The following is a 19,225-nucleotide window of genomic DNA, read 5'->3' on the forward strand; positions in this document are numbered from 1 at the left end:
GATCTCTCTTCAGGTCCATACCCCTTCCAGTGAATCGGGTACTACAAGGAATTACGCACCTTCCTGACATCCACTATTTTAGACACCACATACTCCACAGCATCATTAACAAGAACCGGTGGAGGCGAGGCTTTCGATGGTACTACCGGTTCAACATATTTTTTAAGTAGAGATTTATGAAACACATTATGAATGTGGAATGACTCGGGCAGCTCCAACCTAAATGATACCGGGTTAATCACCTCTGTAATCTTATATGGTCCAATAAAATGAGGAGCAAACTTTTTAGAATCTACCTTAAGAGAGAGATTCTTGGGGGACAACCATACCTTATCCCCAATCTGAAACTTCACCCCCCTTGAACGTCTCCTAACGGCCTTGAGTTTTTGAGAACTTTGAGCCTTTTCTAAGTTCGATTGAACCCGGGCCCAAACTGTGCACAGTTCAGAGGAGAGCCTATCCGCCTCAGGGTTAGAGGAGGAGGCTGATGACCCAGAATGAAAACGGGGATGGAAACCATGGTTACAAAAGAAAGGTGAAACCCCAGCAGAAGAATTGACACGGTTATTCAAAGCAAATTCAGCCAATGGAAGAAATTTCACCCATAATTGCTGGTCATCAGCCACATACAACCTCAAGAATTGTTCCACAGACTGATTAAGGCATTCAGTCTGCCCATTACTCTCAGGGTGGTAGGCAGAAGAAAAAGGCAATGAAATTTGACATTTTTTACAGAAGGCCCTCCAGAATTTGGACACAAACTGCACACCCCTGTCAGAAACAATATTTTCTGGGATACCATGCAATCAAACAATTTCTTTAAAAAAAAATAGATGCCAGGGTTTTGGCATTCGGAAGTTTAGCCAGGGGAATGAAATGGACCATCTTGCTAAACCTATCGACCACTACCCAAACTACAGTCTTGCCCTCCGCCGGCGGTAGGTCAGTTATAAAGTCCATCGAGATATGGGACCAGGGTCTACTGGGAATGGGTAGGGGTCATAGGTTACCAGCAGGGCGAGTCCTAGGTGTCTTGGACCTGGCACAAACCTCACAGGCTGACACGTAGGACTTGACATCCCTAGTTAGAGTGGGCCACCAATAAGATCTAGAAACCAGATCCTTAGTGCCCTCAACACCCGGATGTCCACAAAAGGCAGAATCGTGACACTCACCCAAAAGCTGGAGACAAAATTGTACGGGAACAAACAACTTATCTGTTGGGGTGGATACCGGTGCCAGATGTTGTTCAGACCTAATGCGAGCCGAAATATCCTGGGTTAGAGTTGCTATGAAGATTTTTGCTGGTAGGATGGATTCAGGTGGTACCTCAGTAGGTTGAAAAGCATGGAAGCTCCGAGATAATGCGTCCGCCTTCACATTTTTACTTCCCGGCCTGAACATAATGGAAAAATCAAAACGAGTAAAAAAAACAGCCCATCTGGTTTGACGGGGATTCAACCTCTTAGCAGACTCGAGAAACATAAGGTTTTTATGGTCAGTGACAACAGTTACACAATGCCTTTCCCCCTCCAGAAAATGCCTCCACTCCTCAAATGCCCATTTAATGGCCAGCAGCTCTCTATTCCCTATGTCGTAGTTTCTCTCCGTGGGAGAGAATTTCCTGGAGAAGAAGGCACATGGTCTCAGGTTAGTGAGGCTAGTAGGACCTTGTGAAAGGATTGCTCCTGCGCAGTCCTCGGACGCATCCACCTTCACAATAAAAGGTCTCTCCTGATGAGGCTGGATCAGAATGGGAGCGCTACTGAATGCCTTTTTTAATTTTTCTAATGAAGAAATGGCCTCAATAGACCAATTCTCCAAATCCGCCCCTTTCTTAGTAAGGTCGGTCAACGGTTTAGCAATTACGGAAAAATTCATAATAAATTTACGATAATAATTGGCGAAACCTAAGAATCGTTGGAACGCCTTTAAGGATGAAGGTCTTACCCATTCCTTAATTGCTAGCACCTTACCAGGATCCATCTTGAAGGCGTGAGGAGTCAGAACATGCCCTAGAAACAGAATCTCCTGTACACCAAAGACACATTTCTCTTGCTTAGCGGATAGCTGATTCTCCCTCAACACCTCTAATACTTGTTTAACATGAGACACATGGGATTCGAAGTCAGGAGAGAATATCAAAATGTCGTCAAGATAGACAATAACAAATTTACCTAAGAACTCCCTAAGAATGTCGTTCATGAAGTTTTGGAACACAGCTGGGGCATTGCTGAGTCCAAAAGGCATCACCTGATATTCAAAGTGTCCTACCGGAGTATTGAACGCCGTCTTCCATTCATCTCCCTCCTTGATTCGGATTAGATTGTATGCCCCTTTCAGGTCAATTTTGGAAAACCAGCTTGCCCCCAGAACCTGGTTAAATAAATCCGGAATCAATGGGAGGGAGTATCTATTCTGGACAGTGATTTTATTTAATCTCCGGTAATCGATACATGGCCTAAGACCACCATCTTTTTTTTCTTAACGAAGAAAAACCCCGCCCCCATAGGAGAGACAGAAGGTCTAATATGCCCTTTACTAAGGCTCTCCTCAATATAATCTTCCATGGCCTTGCGTTCGGGCTTAGAAAGATTATAAATTCGCCCCTTAGGAAACTTGGCCCCCTCTACTAGCTCTATAGTACAAACATAAGGTCTATGGGGGGGTAGAACCTCCGGGGTTGGTGATGAGAATACATCAGAATACTCCCTAACAACAGTGGGTAAAGTATCTGACTTTACTGAGACCCCAGCCTGTACCACGGACAAGCACGGGTCACACTTGGGCCCCCATCTCACCAACTCCCCATTGGACCAATCTATAGTGGGGTTATGTAGTCGGAGCCAAGGCAGCCCTAATACCACCTCAGCCAGTAGGTTCTCCAAGACAAAAAGGGAACATCTCTCTGAGTGACACACACCCACGGTTAGAGAAATCTCTGAGGTACATGAGCTCACCTTACCACCAATAAGAGGAGTAGCATCAATAGCCATGACATGGATAGGAGTTGGTAAAGCAAACATTGGAATACCCAATCTTACAGCATACTCAGAGTCAATAAAGCTGTCCGCTGAGCCAGAATCGATAAAGGCCTTACCCGGCCATTTATCTACTCCCAGAGAAATCGTAATGGGTACCAAAAGCTTATATTTAGAAAAATCAGGGTGTACCTGATCTTTAGGTTGCCTTGCTTTAGGAGACTTGACAGAGAGGACCTTCTTAGGACACTGGTTGATCCAATGGTCAGGATCTCCACAGTAAAAGCATTCTCCACGTCTGCGGCGAAGATTCCCTCGGGTCATGCCAACCTGCATGGGTTCCTCGGTGGAGACCTCAGCATTGTCTCTAGGATAGGCCTCTGGCTGGACCACCATCTGGGAAGAAAACTGTTGTTCCTGTCGTCTTTCTCTAACCCGTCAGTCAAGTCGGAGAACAAGGGTCATCATCTCCTCTAAGGTCTCTGGAGGTTGATAACTGATCAGCAGATCCTTTAAATTATCAGACAGACCTGACATGAACTGACTCTTCAGGGCTGGTTCGTTCCACCCTGAGGGGACACACCACCTTCTGAATTGGGTGCAATAATCCTCCGCAGGTAGATTGCCCTGAACCAGTGCCTTTAGAGCCATCTCGGCTACTAGAGCCCTGTCTGGTTCATCATAGAGGGTACCCAGGGCCTGAAAGAACCCCTCCACAGAAGATAAACAACTGGCGCCAGCAGGTAAAGAGAACGCCCAGTCCTGGGGATCACCCTGTAGTCGGGAAATGATAATGCCCACGCGTTGACGCTCGGGGCCAGAGGACACGGGGCGCAAACGGAAGTAAAGTTTGCAAATCTCCTTATCTCCTTAAAGGAGAGAAACCTCCTCCGGTCTCCAGAAAAGTGTTCTGGGAGCTTAATCTGGGGCTCAAAATGCGGAGTGGAGGCCTGAGGAGCTGAAGAACCTTGCCCTAACTCAAAAGAACTGAGTCTTTCCCCTAACTCCTGCACCATCTGCGTCTGTTTAGAGACATGGTCAGTCAGGGTCACCAGAAGATTCATAATACAGTGGTTATTGGGCCTGTTAATCTGTAACGGTCGCGTACACACACACACACAGGGGGAGGGAAGTGACCACTGCGCTCCACCCTTACACCTGGCCCTGCCTACTTGCCTCGCGAGTCCTAATGACAGGGGACTGCGGCTAATGGGAGACCGAGTGCACCTTTGGAACCCCGTTACAGACTGTCACAGTGGGGAGTGGGGAAAACCTCCCACCGTGAGGTGTGAAAGGGTAAAAGGGGATCAGCCTGGCCGAAAAAGAGTAATAAGAGAGCAGGTCACTTCCTACAGCGTTCCTAATCCTCTCCCTGACTCCTCACCGTATGACTGGACCCCGATGGTAGGACGACTCATACTCAGGATTCCTAGAGACCCTAAGTCACCCTGGTAATCCCTCACCAAGGAGCAGGGAAGAGACGACCTGTTCATCCCAGTCATGGAGGAACAGAAGTCTCTATCTGAGGCCAGGCTGCAAGGAGAGGGGAACACATACATCATAAGGAGATGGCAGGTAAGCGAAACCAATAACCCAATTACCTGCCACAGACACACTGACTGGAACCCGTGCCCTAGTGCTGTTGTCCACACCAACATTAAAGGACACAGCACAGACCACAAACCACACAGGAACCCAGGACATCCATAGCTGTAATAAACATGAGACAGGGGAATGTCTAGCAAAACATGCTGGACACCAAACACCACCAGACATGTAACACCAAACTAGACATACAAACACCCTGAACATAACCCACTCCATACAAATAGGGACAGGAAGGGAAGGAGACACCGGGATGAAATTGGTGACCACAAGGGTGGCCCTCACAGGACAGATGGAACACCCTGGACTGGAGCAGAGCTCCAGCACCAACCACAGCTGAAGTACAACTGACTCCAGCCAGGAAACCACAGAAGATATAAGCCAAGTGACCACACCCAGTCAGGGAGTTAACCCTTACAGCACCAGACAGAGGGAGGCTACAACTTAAAGGGGAAGTGCGCACATAAGCATACTAAACATGTTAAACATGTAACCATGTAACCAGAAGACCGAGACACTGCCACCACATGCTCTCACAGCAACACGTTGCCGCGGGCAACCGCAAGTGTGGCAACAGTGTCACAGCGTACACCATAGGCCGTGACAATGACAGAGTCTGGATAAAAGACTGAGGCCACCGATCGTTGAGAAAGATGCAGATGGAAAAAATCTGTAGAGCTGTATGACGGTCACCTGCAGATTAATGCAGCCATCAAAATCAAGTTGGGTTTGTCGGTTCCACCTCAGCTCACCAGCAGGCCCGCAACAAAAAATTTTTACAAGGTCAGCTCACATGCAGGCCCTCGCATATAATTTTTCTGAGGGTCAGCTCAGCTGCAGGCCCTCGCATATAATGTTTTATAGGGTCAGCTCACCTGCAGGCCCGCAATTCATGCTGCCTTGCTTTGAAGTAGTAGCCATAGCCGTTTATCAGGCTCCCTCTCCGAAATTGAACAATAATTCCCCGTTACCGGTGGTCACCATGTTGTGCGCAAAAAAGAACATCGAAAGTTGATAGGGAAGATATCAAAATGGATCGTGGACATAACAGGGACATGCGATCAGGCAGAAGTTATCTAGAGTCAACAAAGCGGCAGCAGGGCCTCTCCTGTATAATGTTTTCTCATCCAAACTACCACAGTGACATTCCCTGTAATTTTATTGCTCATTCCAATAACAGGGCATCTTAAGAGTCCTGTATTGTTATTTATCGTCACTACCTCCACGAGTCGGGAGTGTGTGATTTGCGCGCCACCCGCTTGCCTTCCTTGGATGTGGTAGCCGTTTCTCAGGCTTCCTCTCCGGAATCAAACACTGATTCCCCGTTACCCGTAGTTTACAATGGTTTTGAGCTGACAATTACATCAAAAGTTTATAGGCCAGACATCCGAATGAATAGTCGCCGTCACGGGGACGTGCCATCGGCCCCAGGTTAACTAGAGTCACCATCAGCAGGCCCTTGCTCCTAATGTTTTTGAGGATCACCAGCAGGCCATAATTTTTAAAGGGTGTGTATGATGGCTTCCTTTATGTGTAACTAAGGGTGTATCGGAGTGCCTCTTACTTGTAATTTTTGACAGGACTTGCACTTTATATGCAAGTAAATATTCAGGAAAGAATGTTTTCTATCAATTTTACCTCTAAAATAAAAAAAATTCTCCTTGGTTTTGTGCATATTATTGTCATTATGTAAAAGTGGGGTACTATTCGGACAACATAGTTCCCAGCAGCGACCATCGAGTCCAAGATGCATCCATACATCCTCTTTATGCTATTACAGAACCATTTCAGTGGTGTTACCAAAAATTTCTGACATTTTCTTATGAACCAGGCACCCTCCCCTCTTCAGAGCAGGGGGTACCTGGTTTAATGCTCGGGTTCTCCCATTGACTTCAATTATACTCGGGTGCTCAGTCGCGCACCCGAATATCACAATGTGTTTGGCCCGAGCACTACGGTGCTCGATCAACACTACTGAGCACCAGATATTTGCCTGCTGCTGGGAAGAGCATGATGTGCTCGGTATTACTTTAACTTTATTCACAGTACAGGAGCTTCACTGATGTAAAGGGGACACTAAGGGACAGCACAACTGCAGGGGCGCACAAAGGGGACATAACTCTTGTTTGGAGACCTCAAGAGGACATTCTACTGAGTGGGGCACTTAGGGAGCATCAGTACTGTGAAGAGGGCACTAAGGGGGAATTCCACTGTGAAAGGGACACTGAGGGGAGATAACTATTGTGTGGGGCACTAAGAGGGGATTCGTCGCCTCTTGTCCAGCACTAGGAAAGCTTTAATTTATATATCTTTTAAATGACTGATTGGGTGGGAGTTGCAGGGATGTTGCTCAAGGTGGGAACCAGCGTTTTCTAGTTATGCCCCTCGGTCTACTATTAGATTGTGGTCTGTTTGGCCACCACTGTTTTAGTCAATTGATATTCTAATTGTGTGCCATGTCTTGTACTTTCTGTGGATTTTTTATATGGAAAAATTATAAAACTTCAATACAATTTTAATGTTATTCATCAATAATAAAATGTGTTTTATTCTTGGCAGATGACTGTACCAGGAACTTAGAGAAACATCTGGTTTCTTCAGATTTTGAAGTAGATGATTGTGGTATCACACAAGATACATTTGAAGAGCATGCCAATATGCAAGATATACTCTCATCCAATCACAGCAACAATGCATCATTTAATTATTTTAAACAGCTCCGATCTTCTTATTTATCAAAGACTGTAACACAGAATAAAAGTCACAGAAGAGGTGCTAAACATCAAACACCTCACGTAAAAGAAAATACATTTTTATGTTCAGAATGTGGGAAATGTTTTAATCAGAAATCGTCTCTTGTTGTACATCAGAGAATTCACACAGGAGAGAAGCCATTTTCATGTTCAGAATGTGGTAAATGTTTTGAGTATAATTCATATCTTCTTATACATCAGAGAATTCACACAGGAGAGAAGCCATTTTCATGTTCAGAATGTGGGAAATGTTTTAGCCGTAAATCAAATCTTGTTATGCATCAGAGAATTCACACAGGAGAGAAGCCATTTTCATGTTCAGAATGTGAGAAATGTTTTAATAGTAAATCAGAATTTGTTATACATCAGAGAGTTCACACAGGAGAGAAGCCATTTTCATGTTCAGAATGTGGGAAATGTTTTAAGAGTAAATCAGAATTTGGTACACATCAGAGAATTCACACAGGGGAGAAGCCATTTTCATGTTTAGAATGTGGGAAATGTTTTAACAGTAAATCATACCTTGTTATACATCAGAGAATTCACACAGGAGAGAAGCCATTTTCATGTTCAGAATGTGGGAACTGTTTTAAGATGAAATCAGAATTTGTAATACATCAGAGAAATCACACAGGGGAGAAGCCAATTTCATGTTTAGTATGTGGAAAATGTTTTAACCATAAATCAGATCTTGTTATACATCAGAGAATTCACACAGGGGAGAAGCCATTTTTATGTGCAGAATGTGGGAAATGTTTTAACAGTAAACAATATCTTGTTATACATCAGAGAATTCACACAGGGGAGAAGCCATTTTCATGTTCAGAATGTGGGAAAAGTTTTAACCGTAAACATCATCTTGTCATGCATCAGAGAATTCACACAGGAGAGAAGCCATTTTCATGTTCAGAATGTGGAAAATGTTTTAACAGTAAATCATATCTTGTTATGCATCAGAGAAATCACACAGGGGAGAAGCCATTTTCTTGTGCAGAATGTGGGAACTGTTTTAAGATGAAATCAGAATTTGTAATACATCAGAGAAATCACACAGGGGAGAAGCCAATTTCATGTTTAGTATGTGGAAAATGTTTTAACCATAAATCAGATCTTGTTATACATCAGAGAATTCACACAGGGGAGAAGCCATTTTTATGTGCAGAATGTGGGAAATGTTTTAACAGTAAACAATATCTTGTTATACATCAGAGAATTCACACAGGGGAGAAGCCATTTTCATGTTCAGAATGTGGGAAAAGTTTTAACCGTAAACATCATCTTGTCATGCATCAGAGAATTCACACAGGAGAGAAGCCATTTTCATGTTCAGAATGTGGAAAATGTTTTAACAGTAAATCATATCTTGTTATGCATCAGAGAAATCACACAGGGGAGAAGCCATTTTCTTGTGCAGAATGTGATATGTGTTTCAACCATAAATCATCTCTTGTTAATCATCAAAAAACCCACATATAAGAGAAGCCATCTTTATGCTTAGCCCGTTAGTGACCTCCCTTATGTGTTTTTATGGTGGTCATTAACTGGCTTTATTCCTTCAGATATTCCTTTTTACAGTAAGATAAAACAGCGCCTTGCTTTCAGTTACCAGAGGTAGCTGAAGGCTTGGAGCGATGATTGGGACCGCTGTGGGAGCTCCCCAAACAAACATAGTCTCTTGTATTGAATGAATATTGGTAATCAAAGGACAGATCTAGTTAAAAGTAAAACTAAGTTTATATATATATTCCACCCTGTCTGTGATCTGTATGGGGCCTATATGTGAAAGTCCAAAAAATAGAGCTGGATTTCCAAAAGAGCTGGGGTCCAGACATGTGGAAAAAGGGGCGTCATTTACACTTGTAAATGGCCAGTTCTTTGCAGTCAAGTGGAATGACCGATAGGATGTAATATAGTTTATAAGGCTGAAAAAAGACATCTGTCCATCCAGTTGAGCCTGTTATCCTGCAAGTTGATCCAGAGGAAGGCAAAAAAAAAACAACTGTGAGGTAGAAGCTAATTTTCCTCACTTTAGGGGGAACACATTTGTTTCAGACTCCAATCAGGCAATCAGAATAACTCCCTGGATAAGCTAGGGCCTGTAATATTATTTCACTCCAGAAATACATCCAGGCCCCTCTTGAACTCTTTTAGTGAACTCACCATCACCACCTCCTCAGGCAGAGAGTTCCATAGTCTCACTGCTCTTACCGTAAAGAATCCTCTTCTATGTTTGTGTACAAACCTTCTTTCCTCCAGATGCAGAGGATGTCCCCTCGTCACAGTCACAGTCCTGGGGATAAAAAGATGATGGGAGAGATCTCTGTACTGACCCCTGATATATTTATATATAGTTATTAGATCTCCCCTCAGTCGTCTTTTTTTCTAAAGTGAATAACCCTAATTTTGATCTTTCTGGTTACTGTAGTCCACCCATTCCAGTTATTACTTTAGTTGCCCTCCTCTGAGCCCTCTTCAGCTCTGCTATGTCTGCCTTGTTCATAGAAACACAGAACTGTACACAGTCCTCCATGTGTGGTCTGACTAGTGACTTGTAAAGTGATAGGACTATGTTATTATGGGCACTTATGCCCCTTTTGATGCAACCCATTCTCTATTTGCCCTTGGCAGCAGCTGCCTGACACTGGTTTCTACAGGTTAGTTTGCTGTTCACTAAAATTCCTAGGTCCTTTTCCATGTCAGTGTTACCCAGTGTTTTACCAGTGTTTAACCGGATTCATCCACTACACCATGTTGGAAAGGTTTTGAAATTCATATCATTTTAAGGGTTAACAAAGTGATTTTTGTAAAGATTGTTGACTTGGGTAATAAAGCACAACTGCAGAGAACATCTGGGTCAACAGTTTATAGAACGTCCTGCCTCTTCATCCTGTCATATTCTATAGAAACATCCTGTTATATGTTCTATGCAAAGTATCGACTAACCTGGCTAGTTATAGCGATTATTATTATATAGCTTATTTCTTTATTGCTAACGTAAGGAACCGTATATAAAGCCTGGACTCCTAGTATAATCAGACAGCTGCTTAGCAGAGCTTGACAACATTGTATCGTGTGTTATTTAGTTGTCTCACTGTCGGCAGGAAATAAAGATTACCTACCTTCTGATTCAGATGACTTCGTTCCTTAATTGATAGATATTTAACATAAAACTAAGCAGATGGAATATATTTCTGATAAAGATTTTGAATATATATATGGAATATGTGGAGTTAGGATTTAATGTCTGCCCATTTGCTCAGGTGAAGGTAATTGGCACAGGAAACAGGCTCAAAAGGTGGCCCTGCTTAAAAGCAGACCGAGTTTACATGTCGCACTCGGCTCAGACAAGCTGGCAGCTCAGCTCCACTGATGGGGGGCTGAGTCGGTCAACAACTATAAAGAAACTCCCCAAACATCATGGAACCAGGAGTTCATAAGACATTGCCCATACATCTCATAAATACACCGTTGACGTCTTTGAGACCCTGGGACCAAGACAGACTTTCTCCTGGTCTTTGTTTGCCTGTGGGACATGGGAGATATGGAGAACTCCTTCCTGTGAGGAGCTAGGATCCATAATGGGTTTTTGCATCACTGGCTGCCAAGCCAAAAGGAGGGAGAGTGGGATCCTCCCGGGGAAGGGGGGGGGAGGGGCTGACCGCCTAAAGTTTAAGTGCCCGTGCAGGACAGAGGTGATTGTCTTTCTCTGAAGAGAGGTCACGGGGTGTCATGTTTGGAGAGAGCTAGAAACTCGCTGTCCTAACTGCCTCCCATGTGACATAATCCAAGAATTCTACAAGATTACAACTTTAATGGACCACATATGTATCTGGTAGCTGACTTTTATCTGTTAACTCTCACTGTACCATCACCTGTATTTGCATAGATGACCACTGTATATAATTTGTGTATATAGTGTTATGTCTAGTGCGCCCTTAAAGGGGTTGTCTCACTTCAGAAATGGCATTTATTATGTAGAGTAAGTGAATATAAAGCACTTACTAATGTATTATTATCCGTATTGCTTTCTTTGCTGGCTCCACTAATTTTTCCATCACATTATACATGTCTCTTTTCCATGGTTATGATCACCCTTCAATCCAGGATTGGTGGCCATGTTTGCACACTATAGGAAAAAGTGCTGGCCTATGTGCGTTCCTATAGTCCCGGCCACCAGAGAAGCCAGTGCTTTTTTCTTTAGTGTGCAAGCACGGCCACCGATGCTGGATTGCAGAGTGGTCGTAACCATGGAAAAGACATGTATAATGTGATGGAAGAATGTGTCTAGCCACCAAAGGAAGCAATATGGACAATAACAATATATTAGTAAATTCTTTGTATTAACTTTCTCTACATGATTGCAGAAGTGAGACAACCCCTTTAAGGCAAATAAATATATAATTTATTCTTGTGCTATTCTGTTGTCTCGATCCACAAATCCACACGTCCGTGGCTCGGTATTATGTTACATTCTACCTTGGTTGGTTTCTGACCCGATATAACTCTGTTAATGGACCGGGCTTATATCTAACGAGGAACTGGTGGCAGTCTACTGGGCTAGCAGGGCTATGTCTCACTGGTGCAGTGAAAGGGCTCTCTTAGCCTGTCAGGGTTACGTTACGTCATATATCACCACTTGAAAAATGGCAAAAAAAATCATATTTAGCATGGCTGGATCTTAACAAAGTTCCAAGTAGAGCTTCAACATGCAACAAGAAGAAATGGGAGTGAGACAAAACATTTTTTGAGCATTCAATTTAATGAAAACAGTGAATAAACTGAAACAGGCTGTTTTTCAGCTGATCAAAAGATTAGGACCACACCTCCAAAAAAAAACAACTAAACTCCCCCAAAACAGAAATCCAACTTCCAAACATGAACTCAGTAATGAGTAGCTCTGCCGTTATTGTTTATCACTACAAAAATTTGTTTCGGCATGCTTGATGCAAGCGTTTCCATCAGGTGAGTGGGAACATTTCTCCAAGTGGTGAAGACGGCCGCATGAAGGCCATCTATTGTCAGGAACTGTTGTCCATTTTTGTAAACTTCCCTTGCCATCCATCCCCAAAGGGTCTCAATTTGATTTAGATCAGGAGAACACGCAGGATGGGCCAAAAGAGTGATGTTATTTTCCTGGAAGAAGTCCCTTGTCCTGCGGGCATTGTGTACTGTAGCGTTGTCCTGTTTAAAAACCCAGTCGTTACCACACAGACAAGGGCCCTCAGTCATGAGGAATGCTCTCTGCAAACATCTGGACATAGCCAGCGGTCATTTGACGCCCCTGCACTTCCTGAAGCTCCATTGTTCCACTGAAGGAAAAAGCACCCCAGACCATTATACGCCCCCTCCACTGTGGCGCGTAGAAAACATCTCAGGTGGGATCTGCTTGTCATGCCAGTAACGTTGGAAACCATCAGGACCATCAAGGTTAAATTTTTTCTCATCAGAGAATAAAACTTTCTTTCACCTTTGAAAGTCCCATGTTTGGTGCTCTCTTGCAAAGTCCAAACGAGCAGTTCTGTGGCGTTCAAGGAGACAAGGTCTTTGAAGATGTTTTTTGTTTTTGAAGCCCTTCAGTCTCAGATGCCATCTGATTGGGGCTGCAGTCAGCACCAGTAAGGGCCTTAATTTGGGTCGAGGATCGTCCAGTGTCTTGACGGACAGCCAATTGGATCCTCCAGCTTAGTGATGATGAAATTTTTTGGGGTCTTCCACTTGACTTTTTTGTTCCATAACCCTCAGGATCATTTAAGAAATTCCAAATGACTGTCTTACTGTGTCCCACCTCAGCAGCGATGGCGCGCTGTGAGAGACCCTGCTTATGCAGTCAACAACCTGACCACGTTCAAAAAGGGAGAGTTTTTTTGCCTTTGCCATCACAACGTGTGACTACCTGACAGAAAATGACAATGAATCCACATCGTTGCACAGATTGGGCCTTTTAAAGGCATGTGTTCCTAAAATTTGAATCAGCTGAAAAACAGCCTGTTTCAGTTTAATCGTTATTTTCAATTAATTGAATGCTCAAAAAATGTTTTGTCTCACTCTCATTTCTTCTTGTTGCTCTACTTGGAACCTTGTTAAGATCCAACAATGTAAAATATGATTTTTGTGCTATTTTTCAAGTGGTCTTAAACTTTTGATCAGGACTGTATATATATAAAATTTAAAAAAATGTATTCGTAAGGGATTGCTCTCTCAGGGGGGTTGAAATCACAGACTTCTCCTCTGACAACAGGGTTCAAGTCCAAAAGGTGCTTTATTTTCGGCACTTCAGCACCATCACACACATAAACATAGAAAATAAACACCTGCCCATCTGAGCTCCACCTAATACATGTGTTGTCTCTACCTCACCTATAGAGCGCCGTTCACACACTGAATTAAATCTGGCTTCTTCAGCCATATACGGTCCAGTAGCCTCCAGGCTGTGACCACACCAGCACCCTTGGGGGGGGGGGGAGATGATCCAGAAGTCCTCCCGACTCTTACCATGCGACCCTCTTTCCTGAGGTGTCGCTGGGCCCCCCAAGCATTAGGCTTTACAAAGGCTCGTGGCCCCTCAGTCCTCCTGGCTGAGACCACACAGAGCCTCTCAGGCTCCCCTCTCTCTCAGGCTTCCTTAGCCTTTCTCCCTCCAAGTCATAAACAGAGGGTTGTTTTATTCCTTCTTGATTACATTAGCAGGCCTCACCTGCGATCACCTCTGGCAAAAGACAATACATGTAGGGGAAGGGTGCGGCCTGGCAGATCCCACTACCAAATCTATACCCCAGTCCACATAAAATCCAGCCCAGAACAACATCTAGACAAAACTGTCTCGGCAAACTACACTCTGCTGAAACCACTGCAGCTTTTAGGATTTCAGTTATCTCACCCAGCTGAGGTATCTGGGTGGGATATACACGCCTCCCAGCACTTATACTTTACACATCACCACTATATATCACATAAAACCTGTATGACAAAACTGTATAGAAAGGTTATTGAATATTATGTTAGGACAATCTGAAAACTTTTTGTCACCCTAATGATATTGATCTAGGTGCGCAGGTCCACCCAAGCCAGCCAACAAATCTGAAGTAACTTTGAGGCTTACTGGCTCTCAGTCAGATGAGAGCTGGTTTGGAATGTCTCATAGTGCACAAGGTTACCATTATGCTGACTCAGCCTGTCATCTGTCTCATGGATAGATTGATGGCTTGCACCTACCTGGCTTTTGGCATATAGCCTTTGTGTGGTTGTCTATTGTATGTCTTAGATAATAGGAGTCCAAGACCCATCCAGCTATTCTCTTAATGCTGTTTCCAAACCATTTTGATGGGATTTCCATCAATTTCTAACCTTTTTTCGTGAACCAGATACCCTCTTCTCTTCTGAGCAGTGGGTGCCTGGGGTTCTCCTATTGACTTCCATTGTGCTAGGGTGCTTGGTAGAGCACACAAGCATACCGATATGTTCGGCCAGAGCACACGAGCACTTTGGTGCTCATTCAACACTAGTAGTGTGGGTTTTGGTCCCATTACAGACACCGGACCTCTTAACTAGTAATGTCACTGTTATTACATGTGAAACGCTAGGGGCTGGGGAATATTCACATTAGAACAGAGAACACAATCATCACTAACCCTTTCTGGACAATCATTTTGTGGATACTACAACCAGTGGATTATGTCCCTCTCTAGAAAGACAGATAGTACACTCATTGACAAAACAAAATAACACAACCAGATAGAAATGTCAGATTGCTGCTAAACTTTGCATTCAGTTAAGTCTCGGGCAGATATGTAAATGATTACAGTTGCGGTCTGATTAGACACTGGGTCTTGTCACAAGAGGGCATAAAAGTGCTTCCCAAACTGATCTATAGAAAGGTTCTCAGAGGCTAATTTTGGGTAGTGTACCTTTTGGTGAGATATCAGTGACTGCTAGACATGCCTCTACGATATACCCGGTTGATAGACTTTCAGAGGATGTACATCATTGTACTGAGAAGCAGGATGGTCATTTTGATGAATTGCCAGCCATCTAGGCTTGTCTGACCTAGCTGTTTGGAGGTGTTGGGACTTTTTGGGATATCATTGGGGCTGGACTTGAGTCTGCTAAAGTGTTTCAGGGCACAGCCAATACTGGATTGTCTGTTTCCTAATCTTGATCTAACTTTTCCTCCTCACCTGTCTTTGTATCGTACTCACTGCCTCCCCAGCAATCTCTAAAAACATGGGTGTCTGTGGGGACAGTGATCCGGGCACAGTCAACACAGACCAGGACCATTAGAGGGTGTCAGACTTACTTTTTTCTTTCTCTGTTGCAGAGATGGTTTAACATTATCATGATAACATTCATAATAGTACTTCCCACATCTCCTGTCTCTCTCCACCTCCTCTATATACTTCCCTCGCTACTTGTTAGCTTTTAGCCATTCTTTGCTTTCCCTACATGCTTTTTCCCACTACTCTGGATTCAGTTTACCACCAGGGAGGGGGGGGGGGGACATGTCTACACCTTTCATTAGCTGGCTAAAGTTCTTCACTGCCTGTCTTCTCTCTTCCTTACTACTTCTGCAGCTGGGATCCATGTCGGTCCCTTTCTAAATACCTTGGGTGTTGCCTATCTCTAAATTAGCTTTGTCTCCATAGGCCCCAGTGGGGACTCCTACCGTTCACTAGGGGGCCAGAAACCTGTAGTTCTCCTGACTACCACAAAAACCATCGGCCTCAGCGCGGATGCAAACCAAACGCTTGCTGCACGCTATTTCTCTTGAACATACGTTCAGTACACTAATGCAACTGGCAAACCAACAAAAACAAACACAATGCAAACAGCCCACAGATAGAAACAAGATCCATACACAATCCCCTCCTTTTGTAATTTTAGCAGATGGGCAGGACCCCCAGGGTCCAGTACTTCACTTGACTTTTTATTAAATGCAGGAATTAACCTAATATCTTCACCCAATTCCCCTTGACCTGGAGTCCTGAACATCTGCACCAACCACAACAACCTGTTATGAATCAAGATGAAGTTGCTTCCAAGTGCTGACTTAATCCTAGCAAAGGAAAAAACATACAAGTTAAGGCATTTAATCTAATTAAACAATACTACAAGTAATAACTAACTATAGGAAAAATGTGTATCCTTCACTTACTGAGTTGAGTACTCTATGTGGTGCTACTTAGATCTATGTGTATTGTTTCATGCTTGTAGCCGTATCAGGAAAAATACCAGTAACTAAGATGGGCTCTGGGCAGGGAGTGAAGTTACCTCAGTTAAGATGCCTGCCGGGGAGAAAATGGGATTAGTTAAGCTGGCTGCCGGAGAGTCAGTGGGATTAGTTAAGATGGCTGCCGGAGCGGAAGCTGGTACATAAGGTGTGCCATCCTGTGCGATAACCGGGTACAAGAAGGTGGGCCTGGGGCTTGGTTTCGCCGCTCCACAGCTGTAACAGACATTCCTCCCTGTGGGTTTTTGTCAATGACATACTCCACAGATCCACCCCTCCAGAGACTGAGGGGCTGATAATATGGTGGGGGTCGTGCCTGCTGAAGTATGGCGGAGTTCTCCGGTGCCATTTTAGGGGCTATGTTGGCGGCATGTAAAGGTAATCATTTGTCTTTTCATCATACATTTCTGCCCAGCCTAATCTCTTCATCTCTCTGGCTGCTCTATACCATGCTTCTGCATCCTTTACTACGTTGTTATCTTGAAGCATTCCTTTCTTATGTCAGCACTTTCTCCTCATAAATTCCTGTGATCTTAATGAATTTCTCTCCTTCTCTCTGAGACAATGAGGTGGTCGGTGTAACTGCCAGATGCTAAGTTCTCTGCCCCCATTTTCTTCTCTTCTTTTTAAGTCTTCATTATACTGAATACTGTACACGGCTCCCAGCCGGAAGGCTTCTAATGCCGCCCGCACTGTCAGTCTCTCTAAGTTATCTTTGCATGTACATTCAATCTGAACACTTTCCTAACTCCCTGAAGCTAGAGGACAGCTACCGATAACCTGTTCTCTCCTTCTGGAGAGGGACTTCAGTTATACTCAATGACATGCCAGCCCGTGTTTTATACCTCTGGCATATACGTCATATGAGCCCTTCCTCATTTTCCGAGGATATCCCTTACAACATCCACTAATATAATTCTCTTTTTTTTTAAATATTAACTTCAAGACATCTATCGGTGTGACAGATACGTGACACCAATAGGAACACGCCTACCAACGTGACAATAGTCTACTGCTGGTAGGACGAGTATATATTTTTAATCATCAACTGTTGGAACACATGTAACTATATACATATGTATATTTCCTTTGAAGTCCCTGTCGAACCACAGACAGTAGATAATACACTTTGACCACGTTCTTAGGACAAGGGCTTAAGTGGACTGGTGTCCATATGGACAGCCGTCCCACCCACTGCACAGAGCGGAGGCACAGAAGGGATATCAGGTAGGATAACTCATTTTCTTATCTTTCGCTGAGCTGCGCAGTCTCCTCCCTTGTCTGCGTCCGACCCACCAGTGGATATTTCATGCGGCTGCTCAGTCAGAATAATTTCACTCTTGTCCCACGCTGGGCGCCAACTGTTTTGAATGCACACAAGCTGTGCTATCTTATCAACTGTCTGCTCCAAACTGCAAGTTGTTAGTACGTGCACGACGGAGAAAAACCACACTGACACCTCTCAAAGATCAAAGCAAAATTCAAAAAGTTAAGCAGTATACATGCACATCAGAGGGGTCATCCCCCCTGAGGCTCGTGGCAGTGTTCCATTGGTCATTATACAAAAATAAATTTTCACTTCTGAACAATTAGCATAGCTAAGGAATGTAAACTATAGATAAAAGGGGAGTGATCCCGGATGCCAGCGCCATCATTTAATGGCTTCAGATCTTTCATTCTCATATCCACAACAGGAGCAGTGGTTACATGAGGGATCTTGACATCCAAGACAGAATACTAAGGCCTCTTTCACACTCACATTTTCTCTTTCAGTTTGTGAGATCCATTCAGGGCTTTCACAAGCGGTCCAAAACGGATCAGTTTTGCCCTAATGCATTCTGAATGGAAAAGGATCCAGTATCATGGAATATAAGCATACTAAATACCAGCGGTATCTCCATGATTATACGAACAATCAGGTTTATGAATGGGGGAGACGGGAGAACTTACACTCTACGCCTAAATCAATTCTAAAAAATCGCAAGAAAGGGAAATCACAAAAAAGAGTATCCAGAGTCAGTTTCTCCTCGGACACTGATGTGACTGATTCTTCTAATACGGTCGGGATGTTGGAGCTGGGGTCGGGTGCTTCCGTTCTGCCCATACCATCTGAAGAGGTGAGTAATAAAGCCTCATATTATAAAAAATTCTAATCTGATAAGGATAAAAGGGATTTGGCTAATGCGTCAAAAAACGCAGAGCCAGGGCTGGACGGAGGCATCAGATAGCAGCATCCAAGATCCACTCAACTACAGACAAAACAGAAGTAATTCAAGATCAATTAAATGTGGTGAATTTGTCTAATATTGTACTGAGCAGTGAACAAAAGTATGTCCTATCTTTAGGTCTTAATTTTGCACCATCTACACATTTTGATATGTTTTCCACTATACTGGATATTAATAAGTTTGTACGCAACCTAACAGTGTCCCGGCACTTCCATGATTTCCCTGCTCCTGCTGATCCCCCGCTGACACAGACAGAGACCCACGAAGAGAATTCCTATAAGGATTCATTGTTCAAAGAACAGGTATCGCTGTGTTGTCTTGCGGGTCTTCAGCAGGAGCAGGGAATCGTGGAGTTAGCCAAATCCGGAAAAAAGTTGCAGACCCGCAACGCCCAATTTTACCCTGTAATGTCACGCACTGGCAGTATGGATGTAT

The 19,225-nt window shown here is 43.8% G+C and overlaps 1 pseudogene; it reads left to right on the top strand.

The window, feature by feature from the left end:
- Positions 1-9,356, top strand: part of LOC122940404 — a 254,437-nt pseudogene extending 245,081 nt beyond the window's left edge.
- Positions 9,357-19,225: the final 9,869 nt, after the last annotated feature.

The sequence above is a fragment of the Bufo gargarizans genome, chromosome 6 (genome assembly GCF_014858855.1).
Source record: "Bufo gargarizans isolate SCDJY-AF-19 chromosome 6, ASM1485885v1, whole genome shotgun sequence".
In the NCBI taxonomy this organism is placed as follows: Eukaryota; Metazoa; Chordata; class Amphibia; order Anura; family Bufonidae; genus Bufo; species Bufo gargarizans.